We start from the raw sequence: 19,591 nt of genomic DNA on the forward strand, positions 1-19,591 counted from the left end.
AGTGGGACAGTTACAATAATTAATACATTGCATGTTGCTGTCTTCGTAGTCGTTATTCACAGTACAAGATGTGGACATGTTCTCTTGTCTAAACAATATTAGTACAAACCTTTCTTCTCATTGAACTAAAAGAAAGTAGCTGTATATCTATCCTAACTAATATATATATATAATATTAGGGTTATACTAAAACCATGCTTAAAATACCTGTCATTTTGGTCTTCTAAATGTGTACGGCTTCTAATATCATATCTCTTATTACTATACTCTCTGTAAAGTAAATGTCTGTAAAAAAATAATAAAAGTAAACAAGAGACAAGAAAAAATGTAGCAGGAATATACTGCTGTGATGTTGTATATGGTTTGATTCTAAATTTCTGTGTAAAAAATGTGTACTTTTTTATCATTCTGTGGGGATTTAAATTTTAGAATATCCATGGTTGTTGGAAAATAGCAGTTCCATTTTATGTCTAACATAGTATGTGATATTCAGAGAGTCATGTTAAGCTTAACTGCCTCTGTTAGAGGTAGTTTATATCTTAACCAGTGTCTTAACAAAGGCACAAGTGTGCACACACAGGTACACATGGTTTCACTACTATGTATCTATGAGCTACTCCAAAGTCCCTCCAGCTCAATTGTCTCTAATTCCAAAATCGAGACACACATATAGAGAAACCTATTAGGCTCTGTGCCTGCTTTTTTTTGCAAGCACCACAAATATAATATGTATGAATTTTAATTCATCATCTTTCTCCCCAAAACGCCTCAATTTCTGTTCTAGTTCTACTCACCAAGCCAAACTCAAACCCTAGGTGTCTGTCTTCTACACTCCTTTGTCTCCTCCAGCCTTCTTAAAAATTTACCACTAATTCTTAGGAAATATGGCTCCTACACACCTTTGGAACACATCCTCCCTTCCTACTCCCACTGCCCAAGCGTAAGAACTAGCTTCTCATTCAGATTACCATAACATTTTACCCCCGAATCTAGTCTTTCTTCTCTTTGGTTTTACTTTTCACTGTATGACCAGAATAACTATTTTCTTTTTATAGTAAGAAGTCTATTTAATACTAAGTTTGACTCTAGACCTTGCATCAGATTCTTTAGAGAAACAGAATAGTGTGTGTATGTGTGTTTACATTCATTTGTAACATGCATATAAAACGAATTGAATCATGCAACTGATGTCTGGTGAGTTTTTAAGTTAGCTAGCAGGCTTTAATTTCAAGCAGGATTTCTACATTACAATCTTGGGTACAGTGTATTTATGCAAACAGTCTTTGTGCTTAGGACCTTCTACTAGTCGAATGAATCCCACTTATATTATGGGGGATAATTTCCTTTACCTAAAGTCCGCTGATTGTACATGCCAGTCATGTCTACAAAACACCTTCATGGCAACAAAATTAGTGTTTGGTTCCACAGCTGGGCTCCATGGTCAAGTGAAGTTGGCAAGCCACTTGACTGTCATCGACCTGTACCAGACATCAGAGATGGCTCCCTCCAGCACTGAGAATTCCTGAATGATTCCAGTAATTTTTCTACAGATAGGAGCTAAGGTTCCATGTATTATCTGATGTGCAAGAGTATCAGGTTAGTGTTTATTGTTAAAAATGTCAGCTCCCAGACTTTATTCACAGGGGATTCTAATTCCCAAGGCCCAAAGTGAACAATAAAGTTAATTTTGTGGGTCTCCACTATGATTAAAAAAAAGATTACAGAAAATGTCAAAGGGCATCCCATGTGGCAAAAGTGAGAATTGGAGTGAGCTTGTTTTATCAATTATGTGTATGTGCAGGGCATATAATATAATGTATTTACAACTATAAGTCAGAGTTGAGATATAAAAACAAACAGTTGAAAGCCTGGTAGGCATATGGTCAGTATTCACCTGTGATCTAGCACAGCGAGTCATTCTTTCCTCTCTTTTATTACCATTGAGAGTGCTAACTGGACATTTCCTCAGTGTCTTGTCTCCTTGAGTTCAGTAATTATTGAATAATGAAAGAAGACAGTAAGGGTTCAAACGAGGATATTAACCCCCCATTTCAAAATGCCCAGCATCCTCCCACTCTCTCCACCTCCTCCTTGCCCGTCCCTGGAGTCCATCTTTGCAATTGTTGGATTCTCTGTTGCTTGTTATGCAGGGCCAGCAGAAGCCTGAAGCCAGATGTAGGGTCAAGCACCCCATACAGCAGATAGCAATAGCAAAGTATACTTTCATAACTCTCTGCTCTTGAACCAAACTCAAGATTTCTCATGCCATTTCTCCTTGGCTTCCTGGCCTGAGGGGAGATCTGACTGATGGCTTTGAATATCCATCAACAAATAATAAATAATACTAATAACCTGCCTGCCTCAGGGTTGCTGGAGCTGGCCTGAACGTGGAGGCTGGAATTGCGGATGTTTTCTTGCTTCTTAATACAACCTCAAAGTCAGTTATAAGCTGAAACCAAAGAAGCTGTGCACGGCGTGAATTTCTCCTTGCCGCACTCTTTAAGTCTCCCAGTGATTGGGCTCACTGAGGTGCCATTGTGGCACGAATGGTTCCTCCATGGCCACCCCGGATTCCTGCGCTCTCTTCTCCTCAGGACACCATCTCAGGCATTTCATGCACTCAGATGTATTTTTGTCCCTCTTCCTCCCACATTATGGCTCGGAAAAGACTCGTGGGTGAGAGTGGGAGTCTTCTCCAGAGAACACAGACTCCTTAGAGAGAAAGCCCTTGGGCTTTGAGCTCAGAGCCCCTGCATTTGAATTTGGATTTTTGCCCTTCCATGTGCCCAGGCACAGGCCTTTAAGCGCATGACTACTCTGAGGCCCAAGTCCTCAGGCATGAGGAGAGCGTCGTAGGAACAGTGGTTGTTAGAGCTGATACCACTTATTTAGTGCTCCTTATGTTCCAGGCTAAGTGCTTTACCTGCCTGCTCTCCTTTGGTTCTCCTAATACTTCCCTAGGAGGCAGTGCAGCTGTCTTCAGTTTACAAATGTGGATATCGCTGAGGTGAGAGATCGGGAAGCATGCTGTAAGCCACATAACTCCCAGGCCAGGATCAGGACTGCGCACAGTGCTGCCCCTTGTTAGACTCACGCCTCTGCACTGGTTCACCTGGCCACCAAATGGTGGTGAGTATGAGCATTACTCCACGCAGGCTGAGGGACGGGAGAAATTTCCTTCTACAATTTGGATTTGCCCAAAGTAAATACTCTTACCTCCAAGGTTTCAGGTTCAGGGAGACCCCTAATGCAGGTAATTAGCCTAACCCTACCCAAAGGGGTCTGGACCACTATGTCCTGCTCTACTCCCCTACAAACCAATCCCATACCTCAGAGGCAGGCATGGGGTTTACAGCTCCCAAGTGTCAGCTCACTGAAGAAAGCCTGCATTCCAGTGGTCTTTACAGCACTCAGCGTGTTGAAAAGCATAGCACGTTTCAAAGCCCACTGGTACAAATAGACTGCATGAGGCACTTGGCAGACCAGCCCCTCTCTCTGCCATCTCTGTATAGTGAGAGCTACACCTTAAAATTCTCCTTTTAAACTTGTAATCCTCTTGACTGGGAAAAACTCTGAGACATCAACTTCTTAGAGAACCTTCCCACCCTACGCTAGAATGAGATGCCTTGGGCCTCTCCCCTGTCTTGGCCTGCGCCAGAGCTCTGTGTGAAGAATTGTGCTAGGCTGTGGCTGGGAGAGGGTACTGTTTTCTCACTCCTGCTCTGTGATTGAGGGCATCCTCTTGTATGTTAGACCAGTTGGGATCCAGCCTGAACACCTCACCTTTGCTGTTTCCACAAACTGCCTGCCACCCTATTGCTCATTTCTGAGCTTCCCAAAGATGAATAATTTAGCTGAAGTAGGAATAAAAGTACCAGCACTATCATCTCACTCCATTTAGGCTTCACATTTGGCAGCTAGAGTTAGCAGGGATGGGGAGAGAGGCTGAGTGAGACTGTAAACTTACAATATGTCACAGTTTTTATGGCCCCCTTTGTGAAGGAAGTTTGCCGGTGCCAGACACGAAATAGCCAAAACCCCAACCGTGGGAAGCATGTTCCAGTTGGACTTCTGGAAAATGATTCAGCCACACTTACTCTTAATCCAATTTAATAGTCCCATTTTGATAACATTATGTATTAATTTACTGATTAGGAGAAAACCCACTACCTCCCCAGGTCTCCCTGCAGGTGCGCTAAGAACAAGGCGGCCAGTGGAGCTGCCCTTCTTTCCCTGCTTCCTGCTCAGGTCTTTCATGTGGGAGTGTAGCCTCAGACCTGCTGGGATGTTTGAAAGGGCTGGGACCAGGGAGCTGGGTGGCAGAGCCCAAAGTTCTGAACGGGCCAGCTGGGGAGGGAGTGTGGTCGCGAGGGAACATTATCTGGTGCAAGTCTTTGTTTTCACGGCATCACCTCCTATTTCTCAGACCAGCAGAATCGCCAAGCCGTAAACAGCGCAGCTTACAAATCAGTGTCCCCTGACGTGGCTGGAGCGTTCATTACCAGCTGTAAAGGTGCCCCAGCAAGAGAGGTTGCTGTTCTGTAGCCCAATTTTCCATCGCAATAACCCAATTAACTGGTGTGTGTGTTTGTTTTACAAAGCTCCAAGCTACCATAAACCATACAGATACGCGGGCTGCAGAAAGCTCCGTAATTAGGACAAGGTGTACAAATTAAACTACTCTTTTTAAACTTCAAACCAGCTAACTTCTGACATACTGTACTGCTGGGGCTTCTGGGACTGAACCCAATTAACATTTTAGTATTTTATAAGCATCATTTTAATTGCATTTGTATGCAATCTTCTCTCCAAGTGCCTTTCAAGGTGCTAGTCCTTGTTCAGCTTTTATTACTTTGGTGATTTAAATCTTCTCTCTTGGAGGTTCCCGTTAATAATGACTGCTGCTACTTCAAATGCTGGTCCAACATAAAACTCGTCTCTTGGAAAAATTATGCTTTAAAACAGTTACATTTAACTTTATTATTAAATTCTAAATTTTTTTGTCTGTTTGAACATTATGCCCTCAGACGTTTTATCAACCTGCCAGCTCTTCTAATGGCTGAGAAGAGAGATTCTCTTTAGGAGCTGGGATGATAGTTTTTAATTTTTCCCTTCCTCTGCTCACCTTTGTTATGGATTAAAGATGTTCAGGGCCATTTTACACCACGGCGGGTGAGGCAGGATTTGAAGAACAGATTTGGTGGTTTTTAGTGTCCCAGTGGGTTTTGGAGCATTTCAGAGCTAAGACCGGCTTCTTCTCTCCTCTGTAAAATTTTACGGGGCACTGAAGATGCATGACTCATGGTCAAGCATTCTTACGTACTTATTTAAATTGTTTGCTGGTCCTGGGGCTTGAACCCAGAGCCTTTCACAGAGCTACTTACCCTCTTCTTCTCACGGTTTTTATTTTGAGATGGTACTAAGTCACTGCGTTGCTCAGGTGAATGTCAAGCCTTTAATTCTCGTTTTCTCGAAGTACTAGGATCACAGGCATTCACCATCACACCTGGCAAGATAAAAAACATCTCAGTACAACATTTCAAATCCACAAATAAAATCTGTGCATTATGATCCACAGAGCAATTGCCATTTTTTTTTTTTTTTTAGGAAAATCTTTTTTGAACTATAAATAGAGTCAGAATAGGTGCAGGGAAGGCAGGATGTACAAATATAATTTCTCATTTGTATTGAAAATTGTGATGTTCTATCCATCATGGATTTTTATTTTTAAAATATTGCATTGGAATATCATTTGTCTTGATTACTGAGGTTTTGGCAATCCTTTAATTTCATGTTCAATGAGGGCTTCATTTGCATCTCCTGCTTGGGCCTTACTGCCAAAGTATGACGAACACTTTGAAGGTGTGAGGAAACCCTGAAGGAAAACTTTTACCCAGTGAATAAAAGTATATGGGAACTACCAGGCCCGCAAGTGCTTTTCCTTAGTACGCTGTGCATAGAATCCCTCCCTGTCCGCTGTGAAGCCCATGAGCCAATGTCTGAGTCTACGGGACATCCAGATGGCAGATTCTCTGCCATTGCCCTGCACCACAAAGCGTTTCCATCATCTCTCTTTAATGCCCCTTGTTGCAGGAAGAAGTTAGGAAAAATGACGACTAATGTTGTGTGCAATTAGGATTTCTGTTATCTAGATAAAAATACACAGTTTTGAGCAGGCAGTGAGATCCTCCTGGAATATTTTAAGCCTTTTTGCTTGATTGAGTGTCTTGTCAAACAAAACTGGCAGCCTCTCTCCCAGAGCTGCCTGAATCTATGCAGATATGATTTCTATCATGCCTTTATTATGTGTAGTCTGTAATAAGGATGAGCACATATAAATCATTGCTGGATGGCACTTAGGATGCAATACTCAAAGGAGAAAGGCATTTCTGCTTTCAAATGTCTAGTGGTTTTGGGTATTATATAGTGAGTCTCCCCTGAACGGCACAATCCTCAATTCTACCGAAGCCCTTCTATGGACGAGTAAGACCTTCATATCTTTCTTTCCAAGAATCACTAGGAAGATAAGATCATTTCTAAAACCAGGGCACCAAATCTTTTTGGCTAGACTGAAGTCAACATTGTGACAGAAAAGAGGATCTTCCCATCATTTGATTCAAAAGACTTACATTGAAGGAGGGTGGGTGTCTTAGTTACGTTTCTCAAGGTACTGAGACAAAATACCTGATGCCCAGAATATAGGAAGGAAAGGTTTATTTAGTGCACGGTTTGTGGAGGTTTCAGTCCATACTCAGCTGCAAGGTGGGGTGGCACACGGCAAAAGGCAGCAGCTCATGATGGAGGAAAACAGCGAAAGCAACCAGAGCAGAAGGGAGCAGCGGCAGAGAACGAGCCTCCTTCCCTCCCTTACCCTGTATGCAGGCTGCCCGCCCCAGGGTGGTGGAGCACCCCCACCAGAATCCCAGCACTGGATCCCCTGTGAGCTCTAGAGCCCAGCCCTTGACAGCATGAGGCTTTGGGGGGCCACCTAGACACAAACCATAACAGTGGGGCAGTCATGTCTTTCCCTCTTCTCTATGACAAAGGTGTGTTTTGGTAGGAAAACAAAATAGAACTATACTGAAAATCCAATTTGAGAGCTTCGTGCCTGGCTGTTAGTATTAATAAATTGTACTGCACACTCATGTGCCGGGCAGTGTGCTGTCACATTTAATACTCAACAGAATAATATTAAAATATTCTTCATACAGACAAGAGAAGGTGAGCAAATTGAATCATGAGCCCACGGTCACAGAGTTAATGAGCAGTGCATCAGGGTCCAAACCCGAGCACAGTGGTACCTGATCGGACTTCTCATCTGGTCATTCTGCACATACTGCCTAACCTAGGGCTGCATCGTGCCTCAGACCTCGGGAGACTCAGTCACGAAGGAAATAGCTGATATCAGAGCAGGCAAGTGCTCAGGTGCTCTCTGGACTGCTCTTCCGTCACGTGGAGAGACAGTCATGATGCTTCTTTGGCGGGGTTGTGGTGTGTGTTACTGGAAGCACTTGGCAGGGTGGTGGTGAGGGTAGTGTGGGGGGCGGGAGTCCAGGCAACTGTGAGGCAGCATTTTTTCCCTTATCAGTGTCTTCCATTTCTTTCTAAAGGAGCCTTGGATTTGACTGACCCAAGTCTGTTAAAGCAGTGTACAGGCTGTCACAGAGCCTCACATATACAGACGGACAGCTAGAAGCCTCACTGGTGGATCAGGATCCCTGGGGCCCAGCTAACCCGAGGGCAGAGGGCTCTGCAGAGTTCAGGAAGCCCTGTATCTGCCCAAGAGTGCCATGAACCTGGGGCTGTGTATCCCTAGGCCTAGCACAAGTATTGGTTGGATGAATCACTAGATCCACTGCTAGTGCAGAGGAAAACATTCTAATAAAATACTTCCCACCAAGTTGGTAGAGCTTTGAGTCGGTATGAGCATGTGAGACTGGCCATCCTGTGGGGTGTTTTTGACTTTGGCAGCCAGAGACCTTTTGGGCAAGGGACTTTTCTCCATACTGCTCGTCATTCCAAGCAGCATATTTGCTGTGACAGTGAGAGGTGAGAGGTGAAGCCTGGCATGCCTGAAGGAGAGGCAGCAGTAAGATAAGGGAGGAGGGGAAGCAGCAGCAGAAGACAAAAAGGCAGGAAGAGAGGAGCCTTTCATGACTGGAGTCTTAAAATGAGACCACGGGGAAAGGCTGTCTGAGCACAAACCCAGGAAGTTGCTTCAAGATGCACTATCTCCTACCTTATCTGCAGGCAGCTCCTGCTAGATAAGAGTGTCACTGTGATTTGTCACTTTTGGCTGCCATGGCCTGAGTGTCTGTGTATGGATTTCCTTGGGCTTTCTCAGAAATCCACAGGGCTGGCGCAGGCATTCTGAGAACTGGGAATGGAGTTTCTGAGAGTTGAGATCCAGCCAGTAAGAGCCATGAAGAAGCAATCCAAGTACTGTCTTGTTCTCTTACTGACTGTGTGACATTGTCTCTCTTTACTTCTAACCTGGAGATGGGCTGGGCATGGTGACATGTGCCTGTAACCCAACACTGGAGAAGCCGAGGCAGGAGGGTTGCTTTAATTGGAGGCCAGTTTGGATGAAGTAGTGAATTCAAGATTAGCCTGAAGTACATGATGCAACCTTGTCTCTAGAAATCATGCAATACAAAAAATTCTGGAGATGATCATTTCTTCCTAGACTTCTTTCCAGGACTGTCAAAAGTGATCCAATCCTCATAAAAATGTTTGAAGGCTATAAAGTAGATTCAGGGGTCAGGCATTAGTATCATTTAAAGTAGCAACGTAATTTCAGAGGGAGAAGAGGAGCCCTGTGTAGAGGTCAGCTTGTCTTCTCTTTAGCTCCAGGCAAGGTTATTTGCCCTTAAGCAGTCAGTACTGTGGCTTGCAGTTGGTGACGCTCTCTAAGGGTGGACATGCTGTAGCCTCATTTATTCTTGCAGTCAGGATACATATCCTTATTCACACTTGGCCTAAAATTTTCTGGTTGCAGTGGGATCTCTTACCTTTCTTTACTTTTGATACAGATAGAAAACTATGCATCTGAATTGCCAGTGTCCCTATGTCCCTTCACGTACCACCTGCTACTCCTAGATGTCCTTTCAGCTGCCTTTCACATTTTCATTCCTTTAGTTGTATGAGCTCTTGGCAGATGAGGATGCAAATGTTCTAGGCTCTCCTCTCTTGCCATGTCTTTTTTTTTTTTTTAATTTTATTTATTTATGCGTGTGTGTGTGTGTGTGTGTGGCCAGCTCAGTCCACCAGGGGGCGGGGCTGGCTGGCATGTGGAGCTGGGGATTGAACAGCGGTCCCTGTGCTTTACTTTAGCTTAGCTTGTTCTAAGTGGGTGCTTTAGACCACTGAGCCATCTCACCAGCCTCTTGCCATGTCTTATAGCTTAGGGGTGAAGACATACTTTGTCCTCTCTTGGGAGAGACAAGGTGTGGTCGAGAAGGTCCTGTGGCCAACACTTGGTAATAGAGGAGCGATAGGCCATTTGTAGCCCTCGTGTTGTTAGTTGTTGACCTACAAGAGTCCTAGTGGCAGCCCCAGGCCGTATCTAGCCTGGCTCCTGGCAGTTGGAAGCCTGTGGCAGTGGATATTTGCTGATGGACTTTTCTAGTTTGATGCAGACAGACACTGGAACATGGCCCAGGGAGGCTAAGCTTGAAATATGCTGAAATCTGTGTGTGGTGGACATTTAACACACGATTCTATGACCGCTTCAGTTGCAGCCAGAGGTTGGTAAAAATAATGCTAGAGAAACAGGTCAAATTTTAGGGTGCTAGCCTTGGACAAGTAGTGTGACTCGGGCAAGTTTCTTGGTCTCTCTGAGCATCCATTTTCCAATCCATAAAGTGAAGATACTATATTCTTTCCCTGGATTTCTCCTGAAGTTGAAAAGAGTTCATGTATATGAAAATGTGGAGGGCAGTTATTTGCAAATCATGTAAGATTATATATTGTTACATTATTATCACCTTACCAAACACATTTATCTATTTCCTTGGGCAGCAAGAATTGGTAGGACACATTCTTAAGACTGCAGATGGCCAGGAAAGTCATTATGTCAAGTCCTCCCTTCAGCCCCTCTTCCCCCACCGAGCAGAGACTCTGCCTCTCTGTCACGTAGACTATAGAGTTCAGAGAAGTTTTTTGTATGCCTGAGCTGGCTGAGGTGTCCATGGCACAGAGTGCTGAACAATAAGCTATCAACTAGGATTCTCTGTCCTATCCCATGCTGGCTGAGTGCCCATCCTCTTGGAAACTGCATTCATGAACATTCCAAGACACATGTGTGGTGGCTCATGCCCATAATCCCAGCAATCAGGAAGCTGAGGGTAGAGGTTTGCCCTGAGTTTGAGGCTAGCCTGAGCTACGAAGTGATGTCAAAGGTAGCCTGAAATGTATAGTGAAATCCTGTCAGAAGAAGGAGGAGGAAGAGAAGGAGGAGGAGGGTGAAGGGCGGAAGGGGAGGGGGAGGAGGAGGAGGGGGAGGAGGAGACCACAATGATCACCCAGAACAAGAAAACCTTCCATGTGCCTCTCTGTCTGCCTGCTTGCCTGCCTGCCTGCCTGCCTGCCTGCCTGCCTGCCTGCCTGCCTTCCTTCCTTCCTTCCTTCCTTCCTTCCTTCCTTCCTTCCTTCCCTCCCTCCCTCCCTCCCTCCCTCCCTCCCTCCCTTCCTTCCTTCCTTCCTTCCTTTCTTTTTATCTTATGTATTTGGTACAGAGTCTCTCTATGCAGCTCAGACTCTTAGTGATCCTCTTGTTTTCAGTCTCCCCAGCACTGGGATTACAGGCAAGAACCACCATGCCTGTACTCAATGGCTGGTTCAGAACACCCAGGGGCAGGGGCAGAATAGCATGTGAGACCGGGGATTGAACCACTGTCCCTTTGCTTTTCAAAGTAGGTGCTTAGTCTGCTGAGCTATCGCGCAGGCTCCTTGAGTTATTTCTTTATTCAACAAACAGCTTTTTTGCCATGGATTTCCTGAAATTGGATAACAAACTGTAATGCTTGACTAATTTTTCCATGAGAATAGTGTAACTTTGAATTCTCAAAGGGGTCCAGGATCTCTCCAAAACATAACCTTTCGGGAAGCATAAACCATTCATGTGAAAAAGTAACCAGAAGGCAGGAGTGCAGGGCACAGGAGAGACAGACAAGTGGCAGTGATTCTTACAGCTGAGGTGTTTGGGAAAAGCTTCCTGGAGAAGCACATGTTTGGCCTGATCACGGCATAGTCTATGGGAATAGTATCGCTTGGAGTTGCATTGTGCTGTCTTGGAAGCCATTCCTGGTGGTCCTGATGTGGTTGGAGGGAAAGAATCCATGCCATGTCTGTGAGTTATGGGTCTCTTGCCAGGTTTGCTCAGCCGCTAGTTTGTCATGCCATACCAGGGGAATGTGAAGACCGTAAGAACACCGGAGAGAAATTCAGCGCCCCTGCTGCTCTTGCAGTAGCCTCGGTGCGCAGGTAGGCTCTGCCTTCTGATTTCCTCTCCATTGCCTGAGATCATCACAGCCTTAGGAAGGGAAGCTCAGGCTCTTCTGGCACCCTTTGGAGTGTTCCAGCTTCAAGTGCTTGTTTAGCCCAAAGGAGAGCCGATATTTAGTGGATCCATTCAGCAGCCACCTAGAGTGAGGCGGCAGCCCAGAGAGGAGACCACAAGCTTAGAGTAAGATCTTGGATCTGATGGTGAGTGATACCTGTGGCCTAGGAGGAGTTAGTTCTGCTTTCACTGAACTTCTGTTTCTTCCTCCCTACTACCTTTAGAGCTGTCTCCTGGTGTAATTACACAGATTAAGTAAGGTGATGCTTATAAAGCACTTAGCCTGTGCATAGCGTCAAGGTAATCTCAATAAACTAGAAGCAGAAGTAAGAGAGAAGGAAAGAAACAGAAGAGGAAAAAATCAAACTGGATGGAGTGGCAGGTGCTGTAGCCAACCCAGGTGAACAGCCAGTATCCATCATCAGTGCTCTTGTTTCATGCAGCAGCACCCTCTACCCCCATTCCTCCTGCTCTCTAAAGCAGAAGAAATTGGGCTGAGGGTTTGCCCCCATCTACCGGCATCATTGGCCAGTCATTTATACTGGGTGCTTCGAGTTCCCAGATATCTTAATAGGTGAGTCCTGGAGTGCCGGGAGCTAACCCTATGCTGTGGAAGCTTCTCTTATGGAGGACACATCCTGCCATTCTCCCACCTGAGCCTTCTCTGGGAACCCCCCATTCAGCTTCCTGCAGGTAGACCCTCCTCCCTATGTTTTGCAGGCAATGGCGGTCCTGAGATCTCTTTTCTTTAACCCTGTTCTTCCAGTGCTTATTGAATGGGACAAAGGATCTCCTCCTAGGAGCTATGGACCCTCCAGTGAGGTTTCCTAGGATCCAGGTACAACTTAATAAAATTTTTCATCTATATATTAGACTCTTTTTGGCACTCACTGGCCAAGAGTCATGAATGGCACTATAGTCTCCCCAGGGAGAGATGGAGGGATGTACTTAGCCTTTTGTGTGTGTGTGTGTGGGTGGCAAACTGGACTCAACCAGGGTATACCCTGCATTCTAAAACTAGTTCAAACATCATTTTCTGGTTCCTCAATTTCTCACCTAAACAATGAGAATATTAGCTAAGTCTCATCATAGAAAGCAGCTCCAGCAAGTGTAAGAGTGGGAAGGGGGAGTGCTATTGCCTGCCTTTTCTTACACACCCACAGGAGTGCTAGGTATTGCCATTTGAGCAAGCTTGCGGTCCTCTGAATAGGCTTCCCCATCCGTGAGCTGGCAACAGTAATGGTTGTTGTGATAAGGAGATGCTTAGAAGCCCATGACACAGAACCTGTAGGTCTTAGGAGCTCAGGAAACGTACTTGTTGGGATAGCTCTCTTGATCTTCTAAAGCCTTTATGTTGCTATTATTTAACATTTTAAGCTTCGTAGACCCTCTTCACAAGGCAGTCAATCTCATTTAACAGTTGGAGAAACTGAGGCACGGAGAAACAAGGTACTTGGCTGGAGGTGACACTGAAAGCCAGAGTCAGATTAGACCTTCTGACTCTTGGCTACTCCTTCCTGGAAGCAGGAACTCTGCTTGATAGCAAACCAGGGATTTCTCCAGCTCCAGGTGCACTTCCTGCTCAAAGTTCCCACGGCAGAGGAGGCTTTGTTCCTCTTGGGCCTAGGGTGACTCTTTGATAGAGGCTCGTGGTGGCATCTTTTCCCTTCCAGTTCCTGCTGAAGCAGTGGGACACTGTAAAAGGAACTTGCCCAGGTACCCAGGCTGAATGAATCCCTTTTTTCCTCACATTTGAGTCATTTGGCACTTGATATCTTATGAACTTAACTGTTAGCGATCATGAATTTTATGAAGAAGAACATATGGAGTTTTGTAGCCCAGGTTCAGAGCAAATTGGCCCAAAGATTGCTTGAATTAATACTACTAATAGCACCAGCAAACACAGCCCTGACCATACCTGGATGAGGTATCTACTGCTATACTCCCTAGTGCTCTGATGGAAAAGCCCCAGCTTAAAGGAGGTAAGCAATTTGCCTGAGAGTCACGCAGCTAAAACCTAGAAAGGACGCCTATCTGGACTGCAATCTGATGAGCTCCAGAGCTGAGCTCTGGACCAGCTTTCCCATTCTCTTACGAGTGCGCTTGGAGCTTAGTCTTCCAGGTAGTACATACTGACTACTCCTGATGTTCCTTAGAAGCAGCTCCAGGCTTGGTGGCCAGCAGGAAAGAGTGAGCAGGCTGACTGGGAAGGATGAACTTGAATAGGGCTCACTGTCTTTGGTCCATGGCCTGTGTGCCATTGTGATATCTCTAACTTCTCATATGAATCTGTCCCGTGGCTCACCCGCACGCAAGGCAGGACATGCTGGAGAGCCTTTGTGAAGTACCATCTCTTCTCTTGTAGTCCATCTCTTCCAAAATTCATGGGCCAGCTGAACTGTGCCTTTCTCCTCACTTGCCGTGGCTGAGAAATACCCTTTTGGCAAATGCTGCAAGTCTATTGCTTATGTCAAATAAATGGAAGTTGCCAGGATCAGCTAGGACCTGGATTCAGAGTCTTGCCAATTGGCTCCAGAGAGGATGCGTATCTAGATAAATGTCCATGCTAGCATCGGTGGGCCTGTATCTATGGATACATGTATAGCTGGGAGCTAGAACTCCTGGACTAGGAATCTACAAAGAAGAGGACTATACAGAAAGCTCATGGAGCAGGTCACACAACTATGACCGTCAGAATTTTCAGAACATATTCCTCAAACTCCGTTTTCTGTGGTTTAAGATAGAAATCTGTCACTTCCGTCCAAGGGACACAATACAGTCTTAGGATCAGAAGGAACTAACCCAGTGAACACAGAATGTTTATTTTTTCACTCTCCAACTCTGTGTCCACAGCACTGGTGGCTGTCACTAACTGATGATGGAGTTCTCTCTAGAAAGGCTTGAATGCAGCCTCAGGATCCTTTAGTTTCTAGTGGCACGAGTCAGCCACATACCCTAACCATGACCACTGGCTTTGAGCTTACGCTATCTGCACGTGCTTTTGCTTCACAGGCCTGTGGGAATGGGGGATTTTGTGTGTCATGCCTGGGCAGTATAGGAGCTTCTCTGTTGAGTGTCACTAGGGCAACCTCAACCTGAGGCCTTGGAAAGGACCATAGGTCAGGGGATATTAAGTCACATTCTTATCTTAATGTTGTCACAAAGAGGGTGACTGATCCTAGGCAAGTTATAACCTCCTTGGATGTTAGATCGCCTCATGTGTGAGCCAAAAGAACTGAGAAGATCACATGACTGTTGGGTAGGCCCTTTCCCAGTGTGGCCTTGGAGTGTGTTTGTCATGTGGAGATATGATCTTGCTTCTAAAAAAGGACATTTACATTGTGCATATTTTCGTAGGGCATGCACGTGATAACCATGCCCGTGCTTTACACATCCGAGCCCGCTGGCAGTGGTTCCCAGCATTCTTCCAGACCCCTTGTGGATTTGATCTTAGATGCTTTTTCCCATTCCAAAGGGATGTAAATAGTCGCCATTAATTAAAAAGAGTTTGCAAAGGAAAAAAAAAAATTGCCACCTGCTATGAGGTGAGACTCATTTAAGGACAGGGACTTTCCTGAGATGGTGAGAAATAGTCTATAGAGCAGAGGAAAAGAGGTAGGAAAAGCGAGATGCAGAGCTTGCCGCACAACTTCCAGCAAAGCCTGGGGCCACCTCCAGATAAGTTTAGGGTATTCTTTTAGTTTGTTTTGCAAAGGAAGCCTCTTGGAATGCTCCAGAATCAGGCAGACCCTGAAACTTTGCTTCGTCCAGAACTCTCCTGCCTTTTCTGGGAGCTAAAGCCACAAATGAAAACTAAATCAGGTAGAGGAGAAACGGGGTGCTCGAAATGGGCTTAGATCGCCCACAAAGTGAAGGGTTAAGCAGTCGTTTCAGAGCAGTCGGGGCTGGCCTGTCTGGGAGTGCGGGAGAGAAACCCGCAGCCCGGAAACCCTCAGCCAGGGTTTCCCTCCAGCCTCGGAGCTTCGGGTTCGGCATTTCCCCTGCTAGATGGCGCTGTCCTCTAAGGAAAGGCTCCGGCTCCAGTTGAATAGGGGCCGGGGACAAGAGCAGAAGAACTGAAGTTGAAAAGCACGGATGGGCAGGAGGGGATACAGCAGACCTTGGCCCAGCAGCAGCGTCTCCTTTTGTGGCAGTGCTTCTCTCTGCCTTTATGACTTTTATTTCCTAGTGTGGGGGTTTTGTAGACTGTATCTAAAAAGTTACAGTCCCTTTTATTTCGAACAAACATGAGTAAGAAAGTGTGTGTGTGTGTGTGTGTGTGTGTGTGTGTGTGTGTGTTTTGTGGAGGGGAGGGGGTCAGGGATCGGTGATGGTCATGGAGGTCCCTCTCTAAGCTCCTGCTTACAAATAACATGTCCCAACCTGGTCCTGACTTACATAAGATAACTGCGAAGGAGCCCGCCAGCCCGTCTTGCTGAGCTGGGGGCTTGGGCTCCTGCTAGCTTCACTCTGCAGCCTTCCCGCTCACTCCACCCAGGGACAAGCTGCACATAGGCACTGAGATCTTTTCTGTGCAATTTTAGTATTAGGCTGACAGGCTGGCTCCTGGTCGCATGTGAAATCAGGGGTGCAGCCTGCAACTACTCCCACTGTATCAGCAGCCAGAAGGAAGGAAAACAAAGATAAGGGGCAGGGGGAATAAATCAGGAAGGGGCCCCACGGGAAGGGAAAGGAGGGGGCGAGATGAAGGAAGAGGGGTTATATGGGGCCAAAGATCCCGGGTGAAGGAAGAATGGGGGTGGGAAAGAAGAAAGAGACAAGGAGGATCAGGTGTCCAGAAAGAAAGGGAAAAGTAATGGGGAGAGAAGCCTAGGGGTGCAAGGAGGAGGAGGAGGAGGAAGAGGGAAGGAGGAGGAGGAGGAAAAAGAGGAGGAACAGGAGGAGGAGGAGGAGGAGGAGGAGGAAGCCTACAGGAAATGGGAAGAAATGGGAACTGGAGTGGAGGTTACTAATGTGTGCAAAAGCCTAGAAACTGAGTGAAAAGCCACAGGAAGGACTCACTAGGAGGCAAAAAGAAAAACAGAAGTGAAGAAGTCTCGTAACTAGAGAAAAACTGGCCAAGTACCACAAAGAGGACAGCCGCTGCCATGAGGAAGTTGCAGAAGAGCCAGGCGGAGATGGGAGGGAAGCTCTGAGAGAGGAGGTTCTGGACGGGGGACGGATGGAGAGCAGCGTTCAGTTCGGCAAGGACAGAAGCTGAGGAGCGAGAACAAGCACAGCACAGAGCTCAGGAGAGCGGAGGCCCAGGCAAAGAGCAATTAATAGAGTGCTCACCTTATGATCATAATAATTGGGATGTGTGTATTTTGGCCTGCAGCCACTGTCCAGGAAACACGGTGTGGCTTTTAAGAAAATCGTGGAGTGGAGAGGTCCACTCTAGTTGGTAGGTCACACCGGTCTGCGTCTTTGAGCAGCAGCTGCTCTATGCTGCCTTCAGAGGCCGGCATCTGGGGTGGAGGACACCCAGCGGGGCCCGTTCTCTGAACACAGTGCCGTCCTCGCTGTTTGTGTTGCTTGGTGTTCAGAGCATTGGCTTTCCTTGCAGCGTAGGCTCTGAGATCCAGCCCTTTGGGTGATGCTCCTTGGTGCGAACGAAGGAAAGGCTCAGGGGTATAATCAAAGGCAATGTAGCTGGAGGCCAAGGGCAGGGTCCCTGGAGTCCAGGGCCACATTTCAGCTCCGAGTTTGCCCACAGTACTAAATGGAAAGCAGCACATGCCACGTCTATTCGCTGAACCTCCACAAATCATTTATAAAACTCAGTTCTTAATCAGACCCTTCTCGCAGCATTGTGGTGAGGCATGGATGAGGTGACCCACACGTCTAGCAGAGGGGCTGCCCTCCTGCAGGTCCACCCAGTGTTAGCTGTCTTTCAGCCTATGATCACTGAGGACCAGATGACTTTGTGTCTGTGTGTGTTCTAGAAGATCACTCCTTAAAGACAGAACAAGGGACTTAGATTTGAAGCTATTCTAGCCAAGGCATTGTCTGCAAAAGTCTCATTTTATATGATGATTGTAGGCTGTCTGAGGTAGTAAGGGAGACTGCTTTGGTGATGAGAGTATGCACGAGACTGTTGGATACTGGGCTAAGGGAACAGCATGCCTTTTTTTGTTGTTGTTGTTTAAAGACTTATTTATTTAGTTATTTGGTACATGGTCTTGCTATGCAGCTTGACTTCATAGTGATCCTCCCATCTCAGCCTCCCCAGCGTGGAATTACAAGCATGTGCCACCACACGTGGTTTCAGGGCCAGCAGGGCATGCAGTACTAAAGATCGAAACTGGGTCCTTGCACTTGCCAGGTAGGTGCTTAGACTGTAGAGCTATCTCCCCAGCCCCGTGGGTACAGCATGCTTTAAACAGTACAGAAGGTGGTTCATGGGATACTTCTGAAACCCAGAGCTGTTGGTGATTAGATAGGTGGTAGGAGAAGGAAATTTCAAGCATGATTCTGAGGGTTTGGGGCCAGAAATCAAGGTCAAAGGGAGCTCTCAAGCTAAGAATGTGTTTTATATTTTAAAGGACTGAGAAAGCCAAAACAAACAAAGAAGAGTATGTAACAGAGACCAACTATTATGTGATTGGTCTATGCTGCCTAAAATGTTTATTACTGGGCTCTTTATAGGAAGTATTATTCACTGCCCTTTGACCTGACCTAAGGACTCAGTAGAAAGCTGTACTCCAAGAAGAAAGCATGCTGGAGAGGTTCTAGACTGAGGGTAACATCACAGAATATTACAGTGGTGAGAATACAGCTGGGGTGAAGTTTGGGTGAGTAATATCCCAACCAATGAGTCACACATTCATTTTCCAAGTACTCTCTGAGTGTGGACATAGGAGACAAGCAGATCTGTTTTGCATCCTGGCTCCTCACAATCTTAACCCAGTTAACCAATCTCTGGGGGTCTCAGTTTTCCCATTTGTAAAATGGAGATGCTAGTAACCCCCACTTTGAGGATTAAGTGCAGTGAGACATGTAAGGTGTTTAAGCTGTGTCTGGCAACAGACAACACACACTGAACACAGCCGTTATTGTTGTCGAGGACCTAGAAGCCCAGAGCGGAAGATGAGCGTTGCTCACACTGAACGGCGGAGAAGGATGCCCTGTCTGGTGAGGAACAGTAAGTAGTCACCAGTTGTCATCAGCATCATCAGGAGGTGCTGCTCTTGTACTTGCTGGGATGTGGGGTCTGCTCTTGGGACCACACTGCCCACACTGTACGGAACTATAAGGTTTATTTTGACTCTTTCCAAATGTACTTTTTTAAAATTAAAAGAATCGATTCTCTGCTTTTCCTTTCCTTTCCTTCTTCCCTTCCTCCCATTCCTTTACACGGTTAGAAACACGTTTAATTTTCTTTGATGTTTCTGAATGGGCCGTCTCTCCCCATCCTCTGTATAAGTCCTGGCCCTGTAAGAACTGATTCTGTTTTCTCCCTCTCCTCCCAGCGATTAGACTTCTCTGCAGCCCCCTCCCCGCCACCCCCGTGGTGCTCCCCAGCAGAGCAGGCCTCTTCATGCAGTGTCAGCCCAGCAACAAGCTCCCAGGCCTCTGTCCTGTGCTGCTTCTCTAGGTGTTGGAAATTCTCTGCCTTCGCTCTAGGACTTTCTGACAGCAGGGAGTAGATCCCAGGAGTGCCAGCCTCCCTGCTGCGCTCACCCTCTTCCCAAACTCTGTTGAAGAAACATGAAAGCGGGGAAAGAGAGAGCTAGGTGCCCCCCAGAGGCCTGGCTGGGCCAGGCGCTGCCCAGCTGGTTTGCTCTGGCAACGATACAGGCGCCCCTCTGGTGACTTAGCACTTCCTTGGGAGGCCAGCGAGGGGAGACAGATTAGGGTCATCGAGATAAGGCAGAGAATATTCAAACTGGAATCAAAAAAGCGCTGTTTTTCCAATAGTAAGTAATCAGGGAACAGGAGGATGTAATTTGCAGATTAGGAAAGTGAACAAAGAACATAAAATTAACTTTATAGCAAAGAGGAGCATAGTCCCTTTGAAGAAATAAACCT

This window comes from Octodon degus, unplaced genomic scaffold (assembly GCF_000260255.1).
Source record: "Octodon degus isolate 3935 unplaced genomic scaffold, OctDeg1.0 scaffold00029, whole genome shotgun sequence".
NCBI lineage: Eukaryota > Metazoa > Chordata > Mammalia > Rodentia > Octodontidae > Octodon > Octodon degus.